The sequence below is a fragment of the Mandrillus leucophaeus genome, unplaced genomic scaffold, assembly GCF_000951045.1.
Source record: "Mandrillus leucophaeus isolate KB7577 unplaced genomic scaffold, Mleu.le_1.0 Scaffold125, whole genome shotgun sequence".
In the NCBI taxonomy this organism is placed as follows: Eukaryota; Metazoa; Chordata; class Mammalia; order Primates; family Cercopithecidae; genus Mandrillus; species Mandrillus leucophaeus.
The window spans coordinates 1477521-1492694 of NW_012100876.1; the positions used below are offsets into that span (position 1 = coordinate 1477521).

At 48.5% G+C, this 15174-nt stretch overlaps 1 pseudogene; it reads left to right on the top strand.

Moving 5' to 3' along the window:
• LOC105533460 overlaps positions 1-14879 on the top strand; it is a 28872-nt pseudogene extending 13993 nt beyond the window's left edge.
• Positions 14880-15174: the final 295 nt, after the last annotated feature.

A 15174-nucleotide genomic window follows, 5' to 3' on the forward strand; every position in this document is an offset into this window, starting at 1 on the left:
TGAGGCAGGAGAATTGCTTGAACCCGGGAGGCGGAAGTTGCAGTGAGCCAAGATCGTGCCACTGCACTCCAGCCTGGGTGACAGAGCAAGAGTCCATCTCAAAAAAAAAAAAAAAAAAAAAGAATGAAAGAAAATGTGGTACACATACAAAATGAAGTACTATTCAGCCATCAAAAAGAATGAGATCCCATCATTTGCAAGGACATGGATGGTACTGGAGGTCATTATGTTAAGTGAAATAAGCCAGGTACAGAAAGACACATGTCACTTGTTCTCACTTATTTGTGGTACCTAAAAATCAAAACAATTTAAGTCATGGTGGTAGAGAGTAGAAGGACGGTTACCAGAGGATGGGAAGTGTAGCAGGAGGCTGGGGTGGGGGAAGTGGGGATAGTGGGTACAAAAAATAGTTAGAATGAATAAAACCTAGTATTTGATAGCACAAGAAGGTAACTATAGTCAGTAATAATTTAACTGTACGTTTAAAAATAACAAAAAGTATAATGGAATTGTTTGCAACACAAGGGATAAATGCTCAAGGTGATGGAAACCTCATTTACTCTGATGTGATTACACATTGCACGCCTGTATCAAAATATCTCAGGTAACCCATAAACATATACACCTACTATGTACCCACAAAAATTAAAAATGAAAAATTAAAAAAAAAGCTTCAATCCACCCAAGCTCTGATTACCACTAGTGTGGCTGTCATTGCTGTCGCTTCTTCGGTCTCTCCAGCCCCTGGCTCCTGGTATGAGGAAAGAAGTGAGGGATGCAGAGAGGACAGGAGTGGAGCCACAGACTTCTGGCTGCGGTTCCTTTGCTTTCCATCCTGTTCCTGCCTCTCGAAGAGTAGATTAAGGAGGAGGCCCCATTAGGCCTTGGGGTGGAGGAGAAACAGGACCTCAGTTTTCTCATCTGTGCAGATCAGAAAGCATGCAGTTTGTGGGGTAATAGCCAGGCACCCCAGTCATGGCTACAGACATTTGGACAGAAATACCTTAAAGAAACAGAAAGTGCTGCTGTTGTTGGTTCTTTAGGTCCAGGTGGACAGATCAGGGCCTGGGGACCCTGGGGAGGACCTGAGGCCACAGAGGCCCTCCAATCCTCCCTGAATCCTACACCAAGCCCTACCAGGGGAACAGAGAGAACGTAGCGCCTCTGCCTTCCCCCTGGGGAATGGCTGAGGATGTCAGGGCTTCAGAGAACACCTGAGCCTGGGCGCACAGGGTGACAGAGCAGAAAGAGCTCTGGAGATGGGGTCTATGCTGGGCCCATTGTAAAGATGGGGAAACTGGGGCCCTGGGAGGGAAAGGCCTTGCTGGCATTTAAAGCAGAGGAAACAAAACTAAGAGCAGGGCTGGGCCGGGCCACTGGTCTCTTTCTGGGAGGCGTCACCCTCCTTTCAGGGGTCCCTTGGGAAGTGCCTTCAGGAAGGGTTAGAGGCCGTTTCCTCCCCCGCCCACAAATGCCGGCAGGGCAGGCCAGAGATGTCCTTATAGGGCATATCCATTTCTGTGAGTCAGCGACGACGCAGGGGTGACTGTTGCCTTTGAAAACAATCATCTTGGCCAGGCCCGGTGGCTCACGCCTGTAATCCCAGCACTTTGGGAGGCCCAGGTGGGCGCATCACAAGGTCAGGAGATCGAGACCATCCTGGCTAACACAGTGAAACCCCGTCTCTACTAAAAGTACAAAAAATTAGCCGGGTGTGGTGGCGGGAGCCTGTAGTCCCAGCTACTTAGTGAGGCTGAGGCAGGAGAATGGCGTGAACCCGGGAGGCGGAACTTGCAGTGAGCAGAGATCACGCCACTGCACTACAGCCTGGGCGACACAGCAGGACTCTGTCTCTAAAAAAAAAAAAAACCATCGTCTCTGTTGTCCGTCACAAAGATAGGGCTCTAAAAGGCTTAAAATGCACAATCACAAGGATAGGGCCTGAAAGGACTTAAAATGCACAGTCACAATCCTTTACAGGTGAGGAAATTGAGGCTCACAGAGGGGAAGGGACCTGCCTAGGTCACCAGCTGGAGTCGAAGAGACAGGAGTTGAAGAAGCGTCTCCCTGCCTGGCAGCCCTGGAGGTGTTCCTGAGCCTGTGCTCAAATTCATGCTTGCACTCCCTGCCTCAGGTCTGAGCCTGGGTGGTCCCTGTCCCCAGTCCAACAAGGCCATCTTCTCCTGGTCATTGGAAACCCAGAAATCTGGGTCCTAGCCCACATCACTAGTCTTTAAACTGCCTCCTTTACCCCAGTCACCTTCCTATGTTAAAGGCTTGAACTTCCTCCAAGGAGCCCCCAAGATTTCCAGATGCACCCTCCTCCAGGACTGGGGTGCCCTATTGCTAGCCCGAGCCTGGCTGGGATATCAGGTGGCCAGCTGGTGGCCTTGCTTCTCCCGCTCAGCCCTGGCAGTTTGGGTCTAGCACCCACAGAAAAGGGGTTGGTGGCTGGCAAGGCTGCTAGGAGAAGGCTTCCGCCTGCATGTCCAGGGCCCCAGAGGCCTCTCCCTGGGGCTTCCAGGTCAGTGGTTCCCATGCTTGTCTGCACATCGGTATCACCTGGGAGGAGGGCCTTTTAAAAATCCCAATGGGCCACACTCCAGACCCATCACAGCACCATCCCAGGCGGTAGAACACAGGCACTGGCACTTTGGGAAGCTCCTGGGGGGTTTTCCCATGTGCCAACATCTGGCAACGACTGTTCGAGGCTGTGACACCCAGCTCTCCACTCCCAGCGGGGAGAGACAGGCTCCTCGCTACCTCCACCTGGCGCCCTGCTTCTCCAGCAAACCAGAGCTGAGTGATTCTTGTCCTCTGAGAGCCCCAAAAGCACTGGGGACAGGAAGGCCACCAAGTTGACCATATTTAGATGGAGACCTTGAGGATGTCTCCCCATAACCAAAACTCAGCTCTATCCCCTTCCTGGAGCAGAGCACCTGCCTCAGATTCAGAGCTATTTCTTGGTACCTCGCGCCCCAACTCTGTGGCTCTGCCAGGGCTTGGCACGGCCAAAGTGAAAATAAAACCGAGGTTTAGAAATCCCCTTCTCGGCTCCAACCTTGCCATGGTGCCTGGCAGGAATGTCCCAGAGGAATCTTGCTTTGGTTTGGTAACTAAGGCAGGGGACAAAGTAAGCTCGAGACATAAAGGAGAGAAGGCCTAGATCCAGGGTTCAGAGCTGCAGCCCGGGAAGTGGTTTGCCCATCTTGCAGGGCAAATCAGCAATGACTTCTAAATCTTACCGCGCTTCCACCCTTTGACCTTACCACTAAACTTCTCAGCAGAAAGCACAGTGGATAGCCATGAGGCCCAGAATATACAATGTGATGGACTGAATATCTGTGCTCCCCCGAAATTCACACGTTGAAATTCTAACCCCTAATATGAGGGTATTAGGAGCTGGGGTCTTGGGGAGGTAATTAGGTCATGAGGGTGGAGGCATAGTGAATGGGTTTGATGTCCTTATAAGAGTCCCCAGAGAATGCTTTAGCCCCCTTTGCAGCATGTGAGTATACAAAGAAAAGTCCGCCATCCGCTACCCGAAAGAGGGCTCTTGCCAGAACCCGACCATTCTGGCGCCCTGATCTTGGACTTTAGTCTCCAGAACTGTGAGAAATACATTTCTATTGTTTAGAAACCAGCCAGTCTCTGGCGCTTTGTTACAGTAGCCCCAATGGGCTAAGACACAGAGTCTTGGATAAAGAAATTCCAGCAGCGGTCTTTAAACACCCTAGACAGCCACGATAAAGTTTAGTGTAACCACGCTGTGGGATTACGTGCATGAAAGGGACTCATTTTTTTGTTGACAGGGCTGTATCCTCAAGATGTATCATGGAATAAACAAGACACATTGTATAATGATATGCACAAAATGATATCACTTGTCCCAAAATACACATCAACAAACAGCAATACCGTTTCTTCCCACAGGTGGATAATAGCACGTTTTATAACTTAGAGGCTAAGAGCATGAATTTCGGAGCAAGGCTGCCTAGATTTGGTACTGACCTTTCCACTAATTGCAGGCTGGGTGACACCAGGCAAGTTACGTAGCCTCTCTGGGCCTCAGTGTTCTCATCTGTAAAATGGGGATAAGAGCAGCACCTACCTCACAGAGTTCCTGTGGGGTTTAACTATGTAAAGTCCTAAAATCAGTGCTTGGAAGTTAGTAAGCCCTATATAAGAATTATTTTTATTATGTGAAGGTTTAGATAAAGCTCTGGAAACATGTCAAATAGGGGTTACTGCAGGAGAGGGGACAGGCATGGGGCTGGAAGCAGTGAGTAAAATAGATTTCAGCCTTATGTATAAAAAGCTTAACTTTCTGCAAGGAAGACTGAGTCATGTCTTACTTGTGTGGTTTAAAATGAATACATTTTTTAAAAGTTAAAAAAAAAAAGACATCAGTGACCCTAGGCTGGGCCCTTTGAATTTAGAAAAATTTTGCCTCCAGACTGGATCATCTGAACTGCTCCCTCCCATCCTGGCAGACATTGCCAAACCCATAACACAGGCGCAGAAGAAAGATTGGCGGGGCCAGAGGGCTGGAGCCTTGGTTTTGGGTCTCATCACCCCAAATGACTTAGAGGGTGATATCCAGACAAATCCCTGCTCACTTCGGGCCATGGTTTATATGTATGTCAAGCAGGAGTAATGCTTTCTATGCAGCCCATCTCACAGGGAATTGTGGAACTGTTAAAAGAGCCTCTAATGCTGGGCATAGTGGCTCATGCCTGTGATTCCAGCACTTTGGGAGGCTGAGGCAGGAGGATCGCTTGAGCCCAGGAGTTTGAGACCAGCCTGGGCAACATGGCAAAACCCCGTCTCTACAAAAAGTACAAAAATTAGCCGGGCATGGTGTTGTGTGCCTGTGCCCCCAAGCAACTGTGGGTTGGGGGACAGAGGTAGGAGGATCACTTGAGCCTGGGAGGTTGAGGCTGCAGTAAGCCATGATCATGAGACTGCACTCCAGCCTGGGTGACTGAGAAAGACCCCCATCTCGAAATAAAATAAAATAAAATAATTTTGGAAAAAAAAAAAAGCTTCTGGGGTCAGGAGGGCTGGGTTTAAATCCTTATTTCAACATTTGAGAGCTGTGCAACCTTGGACAGTTTTCTTAATCTCTCTGTGCCACTGTTTTCCTCATCTGGGTGATGATTTTACATTTACTTCACAGGATCACTATGAGGGTTGCAGACATTAATACCACAGCACAAGGAGGGGACATGTCCAGTCCACAGCCAATGCTCATTGGCTCTTATGTACTGAGTTCCCGGCATAGGCTGGGCATCAGGCTGCAGTATTCCACCGGTACGTCCTCATTAGAATCTCAAGCAACATTTCCAGGCACATTTCCTGAATTTCATAGATGAAGAAACAGGCTCCAAGAAGTCAAGCAACAAAATGTGGATTTAAAATCTATGCTGGCCGGGCGCAGTGGCTCACACCTGTAATTCCAACACTTTGGGAGGCCGAGGCAGGCAGATCACTTGAACCTGAGTGTTCGAGACCAGCCAGGACAACATGGTGAAAACCTGTCTTTACAAAAATACAAAAAAATTAGCCTGGCGTAGTGGTGTGCACCTATAGTCCCAACTACTTGAGAGGTTGAGGCAGAAGGATCACCTGAGCCCAGCAAGTTGAGGTTGCAGTGAGCTGTGATCACACTACTGCACTCCAGTGTGGGCAATAGAGTGAGACACTGTCTCGAAAAATAAAAATAAAAATAAAACAATAAAATCTATGCTGATTCCAGAGGCCATTTCCTAACCGAAATATAATACTGCCTTCAACAAATGGTCATCTTTTAAAGCCAATTCATCATTTTAACATGTCTTTATTATTTTTCCTGTTTACAAACATAACCTGTACTCATTTGGAAAGTCCTAAACATTGTGGAAATATACATTATGAAATTTCCCCCACAATCTCACCCTCTAGGGGTATGTGTATAATTTCCAAAACTCTTTTTTCATGTTTGAAGATATTTTTTTTTTGCCTTATCTGAAAGCCAGAACACCACTTCCTTAAAGTTTTTCTAGAAACCATGTCACTTTTAACTTTATTTTTTGAAGTACCACTTGCCACGAACGGAAGGTAACATCTAAAAGAAACCCAAGGGTGGGGCATGGTGGCTCACACCTATAACCCCAGCACTTTGGGAGGCTAAGGCAGGAAAATTGCTTGAGCTCAGGATTTTGAGATCAGCCTGGGAAACATAATGAGATCTCATCTCTATCAAAAATAAAAACCAAAAACAATTAGCCAGGTGTGGTGGTGCACACCTGTAGTCCCATCTACTTGGGAGGCTGAGGCAGGAGGATCGATTGAACCTGGGAAATAGAGGCTGCAGGAAACTGTGCATGGAGCTGTGCAATCAGTGCACCCCAGCCTAGGTGACAGAGTGAGACCTTGTCTAGAAAAAAGAAAGAAAGCCAAGGAAAACAAAAAATACCATGATGCTGTTGAACTGTAGCTGGGTATTGCTGCAGACCCAGGGCTCTGATCGGAGCCCTGGCCTCCCCTTGCTGAAAATATCAAGAATGTGAGAGGTTTACAGATGCGTTAGCACTTGACTGAGGCTTTCTCTTTGACTAGTCCGGAAGAATGAAAAAGAACTGAAAAGGGAACAACTTTGTCACTTTGTGATTCAATGGAATTGGATGCCCTTTCCACACACCTCCTAAAATCCTCTTGTGAACGCCTACTGGATAGGTCTTTCTCTGGAAAACACTGACCTGTACATTTTGATAAAAGGATTCTGCAGCCCAGAAACACACAGCACACCTTCAAGAACTCAGTGAATAAGACTATTGAGAGACACACAAAACAGCAAGCTATTTCTCTCTTCAAACATGATGCCATGGTAAGATCTGAATGCCTCAAAGCACCAGCTTCCCAAGGCGTTCATGCTGCGTCCATTTCACCAGGAGGGGCAGAAGGGACCCGACAGGACACAGAGTTCTTGAGGGTTTGGCTATGGTACAGGATCCATCCCACCAACAGGGGATAGGTGCTAGGGGATCGGGAAGCTTCCAGGGGTCGGCAGCCTCTCTAGATTGGCACAATCTTTTAGTAGATAAATTTGACAACACAGTTTCAAAGATTTTTAAAATAAAAGTTCATCTATCCCTTTAGGAGTACACTTTGAGGACTGAGCCTAAGGAAGCAATCCAGAATGTGAATAAAGCTCTAGCTACGACGATGTTCACCAGGGCGTTGCTTACGCCTGGATGTCAGTGGAAGCGGCTCTCCCTTTCTTGAGACAGAAACAGCCAGCTGGGACACCAACCCACCTGCAATGCCACCACCTACAGGAGGCTATGGCCTCCCCTGGGAGCTCTGCGATTCCTGGGGAGGAGGTGGGTGGGTGCTCCTCTAGCTGAAGGCTCCTGCTCTAATTCAAGCCCCCCCCCTTTTTTTTTTGAGACCAAGTCTCCCTCTGTAACCCAGGCTGGAGAGCATGGCACGATCTCAACTCATCACAACCTCTACCTCTCGGGTTCAAGCGATTCTCCTGCCTCAGCCTCCAGAGTAGCTGAGATTACAGGCGTGTGCCACCACACCTGGCTATTTTTGTATTTTTAGTAGAGACTGGGCTTCTCCATGTTGGCCAGGCTGGTCTCAAACTGCAGACCTTAAGTGATCTGCCCGTCTCAGCCTCCCAAAGTGCTGGAATTACAGGCGTGAGCCACTGCGCCCCGCCTAGCCCATTATTAAATTACAAAACAAAATTGCAAAAATTGCAAAAATGTCATTCACAGTGAGCATTTGGGAGCACAAAAGCAGACTTTAAACAGCATTGTCTCCTCCTCTCCCTCCTGTCCACCTCTTCTCTGCTTTCTTCTTCTCCCCACTTTTTTTGTTTCTTGCCATCCCCTCTGACTGGTTCCCTCTTCCTCCAGACATCATGGCCCAGGGTTCCCTGCCACACTCCCTTCAAGTTCTCTCTCAAATGTCCCAACATCCCTATGAGAAGGCCACGTCTACCTCTCTTTCCAGCATGCTCCACCCTTGCCTGCCTTGCCTTCTTCACTGCAGTCACTTCCACCTGACCTCGTATGACACGCACATCTTTGTTTACTTGTTTGTCTGTTTCTACTGCCATATCAGCTCTATAAGGCAGGGACTTGGTTGCGTTCCCAGCTGTGGCCCAGTGCCTAGAGCAGGGCCTGGTATGGTGTGGAAGCTCAGCGGAGAAGCTGAATGCATTCATGACAGCAAGTGTGGAGCCAGAGCCGGTGTCTGCGGTGCTGATATCCGACTCATACGGAGCAGAGGGCATTCCTGGACTCACCGAAAATGCCCTTTTGCCATCCTACCCCTAAGAAGTTTCTGGGAGTCATCTCCCTATGTGGCTAACCTCCCTCCACCTTCTCTCCTTCCTTTCTTCTCCCCTCCCTCCACCCCCTTTTCTTTCAGGAGCAAATACAGCACCTCCACCCCACACGCATACATCATGCAAAGCACTCTGTTCCCACCCAACATGTCCTGGTCCCTGTTGGCCATTTTGTACACAGGTTCCAGCCACCCCAAATCCTATCGAAGTATTTTCCCAAACATATTTCCTTTCCTTCACCATTATGGTGAGAGCTATTGGAAGAATTAAAATGTCATATTTTCCTTTTTTTTTTTCTTTTAACAGAAAACAGGGAAAACATCCCATGTACAATACAAGAAAATGAGACCGAATATAAATATCCAACAATGATGGATATGGTTCAGACATTCTATAAGCAATGATGCCACCATTTTAAATGACAGTATAACCATATTATAGACAAAGAGCAAATTCCCTCAACATGAAAAATGCTTTTACAACTCAACAGGAAAAAGACCAAAAACCAATAAAAAGTGGGCAAAGGATATGAACTGACAGTTTATGGAAAAGGAGCTATAGGTGACTCTAAAATTTTTGAAAAGGTGTTCAAACTCATTCATAATAAGAGGCACAGAAAATACACCATTTTTCATCTCCCAGATTTGCAAATATGGATATTTGGCCCCTCCCCACTCCAGCTGGTGGGAGCAAAAATTAGTACAACATTTAAGGGGGGATAATTTGCCACATTTATCCAAGTTCAAACTGCATATTCCCCTTGACTTTGCAAATCCACTCCTGACTTTCTTAAAGATTCACTCCCACATATGAAAAATGATGCTTGACCAAGGATACTCATTACAGCACTGCTGAAACAGCAAAAGACAGGAAATAACCCAAGTGTTCTACAACTGTTAGATCAACTACAGAGCAGTCATACAGTGAAATACTATGCAGCCGTTAAAAAGAAAGAGGGAAAAGGCAGATTTTAAAATTTTGATGTAGAAAGATTTCCAAATTGCACTAAGTTAAAAAAAAAAAAAAGAACCCAAGTTAGAGAACACTACATATAGTATACTGCCATTTGTGAGAAGGGAAAAGTACACGTGTGTGTGTCTATGTATGTGTATATGTATGTATATATGTATGTATCCATGTTTGTAAAAACCCACTTAGACTATCCTTGGAAGGAGACACAAGAACCCGATAACATTGATTGACTTCGGGGAGTGCAGTTGGGTGGCTGGGAGACAGGAGATGGAAGGAGACTTATTTTTCATTATATATATTTCCAAACGTTTTACATTTTTAGAAACTATATAAATGTATTAGCTATGAAAAATTTAAAAAATTAAAAAATGATATTGTAAGATTTAATTTTCTTTTAACACATAATACCATATCATTTATTTTTAAAAGTGAGATACTATTTTCATGTATAAGTCCATTAAAATATGAATATACAGGCTGGGCGTGGTGGCTCATGGCCATAATCCTAGCATTTTGGGAGGCCAAGGCAGGTGGATCACCTGAGGTCAGGAATTTAAGACCAGTCTGGCCAACATGGTGAAACCCCGTCTCTACTAAAAATACAAAAATTAGCTGGGCTTGGTGGCACATGCATATAATCCCAGATACTCAGGAGGCTGAGGCAGGAGAATCTCTTGAACCTGGGAGGTGGAGGTTGCAGTGAGCCGAGATCATACCACTGCACTCCAGCCTGGGCAACAGAGTGAGACTCCCTCTCACTAAAAAAAAAAATTAATAATAATAAATAAATAAAATAAAAAAAGATCTGGCAAACAGATCTCGCTCACATCCTTAGATTGCCTCCAAAGTTTTTACAGTGTTTGGACTTGCATTAGCTTGCCTGATCCTTAGTCCAATTCTATATGGAAAACAGAGCAGAGATGCTGAGATGATGTCTTCATTTCCTAGTATTGTCACAGTACTGCTGTATCTGCTGTCACAAAGTGCCACAAGGCTGTGTACATTAAAACAACCGAGATTTCTTCTCTCGCACTTCTGGAGGTCAGAGTCTGAGATCAAGGTGTGGTCAGGGCCAGGCTCCCTCTGAAGGCTAGAGGAGAGGATCCTTCTTTGCCTCTCCTGGCTCCCGCTGACTGCTGGCAATTCTAGGTGTCCTTTGGCTCCTAGATGCATCACTGCACTCTTCCTCCACCGTCCATGACTGTCTGATCCCCGTATGTCTCTGTCTTCATGTGTCCATCTCCTGTCTTATAAGGACACCGGTCCTATTGGATTCAAGGCCCATCCTACTCCAGTATGACCTCATCTTCACCAGTTATATCTGCAACAGCCCTATTTCCAAATAAGGTCACGTTAGGAGGCACTGGGGCTTAGGTCTTCAACATATCTTTTGTGGGGAGGCAGAGTTGAACTCATAACAAATGGGAAAAGTCATGCTAAGAAGTTATGGCTGGGTGTGGTGGCTCACACCCATAATCTCAACACTTTGGGAGGCCGAGGCAGGCTGATCACTTGAGGCCAGGAGTTCGAGACCTCATTTCTATTAAAAAAAAAAAAAAAAAAAAAGCGGCCAGGCGAGGTGGTTCACGCCTATAATCCCACAGGAGGCCAAGGTGGGTGGATCATCTGAGGTTGAAAGAGTTCGACACCAGCCTGGCCAACATAGTGAAACCCCATCTCTACTAAAAATACAAAAATTAGCTGGGTGTAGTAGTGGGCGCCTGTAATCCCAGCTACTCCGGAGGCTGAGGCAGGAGAATCGCTTGAACCCAGGAGGTGGAGGTTGCAGTGAGCCGAGATTGCGCCACTGCACTCCAGCTTGAGCAACAGAGTGAGACTTCGTCTCAAAAAACAAACAAACAAAAACGGAATAAAGAACAACAACAACAAGCAAAAGAAGTTTTGCTGAACTTTCCTCAGAGGGGAAGAGGGTATGTGTGTTGGGGTCTGTGGAGGCTGACCCGGCCCTGTGGACACCGGGACAGCTCAGTATCTGATCCAGGAATAAAGCTCAGCATATTGTGAAACTCTCCCAAGAACTTTCCCCTCTGCTGATCTGTCTTCTTCAAGGATCCATCTCCTCTCACACTTGCGCAGCACTTTAAGGTTGATCAAGGCACTGGGCGTGTGTGCGTCATCTCATTCAATCCACAAAACACACATTGTAGGATAGATCTGCCTATGTTCATTTTACAGATGAGAAACCAAAGTGTTGAGAAAGGGAATGGTTAGTTCATGGTCATCCATCAAATACCAGGTGTTGAGAGCCCCAGTCTGTCTACCGTCCACACCAGCTGCAGGTCCACCTGGCACTGTGCTTCTGGAGACAAGGGGGATGGGCATCATGGATGGCCATTCTGGGCTATGGTCAGTAAGGTTTGCAGAAAGCACGCTCGATGGGAGTCTAGATACATCTGAAAAGCATCAGATACATCTGCAAAGCCCATGGCTTTTCAAGGTTTATTTCTCCCTTAGAGAAACGGAAAGTGATTTGAAGGGACTATGAGGCTCCAGGATCTGGCCCCGGGTCCTCTCTGCCTCCTGCTACCCCCAAGTTTTAGAGGCTAGGAACTGCCAGTTTTCAAACTGCTTTTTAGGTCTGCAGAAACTTCAACCTTTTAAAAAAGGAAAACGTAAGAACCCCAACTTATAAAATGGACGCAAACGGCACTGAAGGTAGGAGCCTCTTCGGACCTCCCCGAATGATCACCCCAGCCAATTCCAGGTCCTGGCTTTCTGGGTGAGAATAGTGACCAAAAACCACATGGGAATGCAGAAAGCAAGTAACAAAACAACACCCACGTATTCACCTATTACTTGTGAGGTTAAATGTTCCTTAGAAATAATCTGGAGATTTGACATTAAGGAATAACTATTAAAATGTTTGTAGTATGCTGGTGGTACTGTGGTTTTGTTTTTAAAAGATGTCTTATCTTTTAGTTCATTCTGAAATACCTCAGTTGAGATGTTATGCTGTCTGCCATTTGTTTCAAAATAACCAGCGGTGGAGATTGGGCCACCTAGGTGGCCTTAGGGTCGTGACTCTCCAAGCTGAGCGTGGATACGTGGTGCTTCACTGTATGAAAACCCGCAGGTGCACAAGGTTCAACTTAATTCTATTCCTTCTACTCTTGTATATGTTTGGAATTTTCCATAATAAAAAGTTGTTTAGGCTAAAAAGTCCAAATTGCGTATAATGAACAGTGTAACTTACTTCCTTAATCGTTTTAAAATCAATGAAAAGTTGCAAAGAAAAAGACAGAGAGAGTGGGTGGCTCCGGTAAGTGACAGGGGCTGAGCAGGGAGGGAAGCACAGCCGCTTACCGTGTCCCCCCACCCAGGTGACCCTTATCTGCAAGCCGCTTACCATGTCCCCCCACCCAGGTGACCCTCATCTGCAATCCTCTCCGGGCCGGCAATTCCTCCTCCAAACTCCCGGGGCCGCAGGCTGCGCGCGCTGCTCAGCTACAGGCGCCCTGTCCACCACCCGGCGACCGGTAACCCCCGCTCCAGGGCCTCTGACATCCCCTCCACCCCTCTCAGTGCAGAATTCGAACCCCGAACCTCCCCCTTCCGCTCGCCGCAGCCCGGGTCCCGCAGCCCGGCGGCACGCCCGGCACTCACCCTCAGAGCTCCCGGCATTCACTCTCTGCGCTCCCGGCTCTGCGCTCTGCGCGAAACTGAAAGTAGAAGTCGCCTAGAGCTGCCGGGCCAGTGCTTGGAACCGGCAGCTGCTGCCGAGAAATCACGTGGATTCGAGGTGCCAGCCCCAGTCAGATGGGGCTCGGGCGCGGGATGGGCGGGGGCCTAACACACCCGCTCCTCGCTGCGCCCACGCCCTGGCACCTCCCTGGAGCCCCGCATCGCACCCAAGGACAGTCCCAGGAGACGTGGGGGCGCTCACCCCTTTCGTGGACGGGAAACTGAGGCAGGCGGGTGAAGGTCGGCTCACATGCGGAGCGCAGGTAGGTGGGGACTCCGCGCTGAGACCCTGCCTCAGTGCCTCAGTGGAGACTGGGTTGGATGAGAGGGGGTATGCAGCGCAGGAGGAGGGGACTTAGAGAGTGTAGAGCCTCCAGGACGAACTAGGGGAGAAGGGAATGGCAGCAGCGTTCGTTCTTATTCACTGAGCCCCTGGCTGGCTGACCTGGGAAAAACAGTCTACCAATTTATCTCATTAAGTAACCCTAAAATACTCCTGCAGGCATCACCCTATTTTCCAGGTGAGCCACTGAGGCTCAGGGAGGACAGAGGTGAAGGATCTTGCCCCAGTCACACGAGGAATCACAGGCAGAAAGGGGGAGATGGAAAGAGGGAGGAGGGAGAGCAGGGAAGGAGAGGAGGGGCTGGAGGGGGCAGAAGGAAGGGGAGGTGGCTCTCCCAGGATGGGGTCAGGGGCCGTCCTCAAAGTCCAGCTTCAGCTCCTCCAGGTTTCTGCCCACATCCTGGGACAGGGGGCTCCTCTCCCCCTGGACATGTTCATCCTGTGGGCAGCTGTGCCTGCTAGGAAGGCCTTCCACCCACCTCCCAGACATCCCACAGGGAAGCAACTTTCACTCCCGGACCGATGCTGCTCCCCTGCCTCCCAGGCCAGGCCAGGGCGGGGTGTGGGTGTGAGGATGCTGCAAGGTAGTGGTCAGGACACAAGCATCAGCATCGGACATCCCGGGTTCAAGTCTTACTCTCCACCTTACTGTGTTAGATAGGCCCAATGCCTTGACTCCTCTGTTCATACTGGAGTGCACTTCCAGGCCAGGAGTCGGGGACCCCGCTAGGTTCTTTTGTTGTTGTTGAGACTGAGTTTCGCTCTTTTCCCCAGGCTGGAGTGCAGTGGTGCGATCTCAGCTCACTGCAACCTCCACGTCCCAGGTTCAAGCAATTCTCCTGCCTCAGTCTCCAGAGTAGCTGGGATTACAGGCAGGTGCCACCACGCCCGGCTAATTTTTGTATTTTTAGTAGAGATGGAGTTTCACCATGTTGGCCAGGCTGATCTTGAACTCCTGACCTGTGATCTGTCTGCCTCGGCTTCCCAAAGTGCTGGGATTACAGGCCTGAGCCACCGTGCCCAACCCTGGAACCCCCGGGTTCTAAGTCCCCTCCTGCACAGCATTCCCCTTTCCTCCAACCTAGTCTGTACCCTGGGTGGAGGAGGGGGGGACTCAGCCTGGAGTCCCCGCCCATCCGCGCTCTGCAGGTGAGCCAACCTTCAACCTGCCTACCTCAATGTCCTGTCCACAAAAGGGGCAAGAGCCCCTGAGACTCCTGAGATTGCCCCTGGGTGTGGTGCGCAGGGGCTCAGGGAGGTGCCAGGATGCAGGCTCTACAGAGAGTGGGTGTGCCAGGCCCCCACTCATCCTGCACCTGCATTCCCATCTGGGTCCAGGTGGGAATGGATGTGCACATCAGTTTTGCCATCTGTAAGATAGGGATGATGTTAATACAAACTCCACATAGAGTGGTTGTGATCATTTGATGACTTAAAGTTGAGACTGACGCAATCTGTACCTGAAGCCCATAAACTGCCCTTATGTTTTTGTCCCCTTTTGCAGGCCCCAAATCCCCATGAGACTTGAACTGCCTTCCTCCTAGCCCCAAATCCCCATGAGACTTGAACTGCCTTCCTCCTAGGACCAACTCCAATATCTGCAAATTGCATGACAGCTCAGAGTGGGAAGGGCACAGACTTTGCAGTGATTGCTTGTGTGTAACTCCCAGCTTCACCACTCCCAGTTGTATAACCTCAGACAAATGCCTTGACCTCCCCTGGACTCAGCTTCCTTATCTGTCAAGTGGGGTATTTCTAGCCTCCCCAGGCCACTGAGGGGCATGGTGGGAATGGATGAGAATGTGGGTGTGAGCTG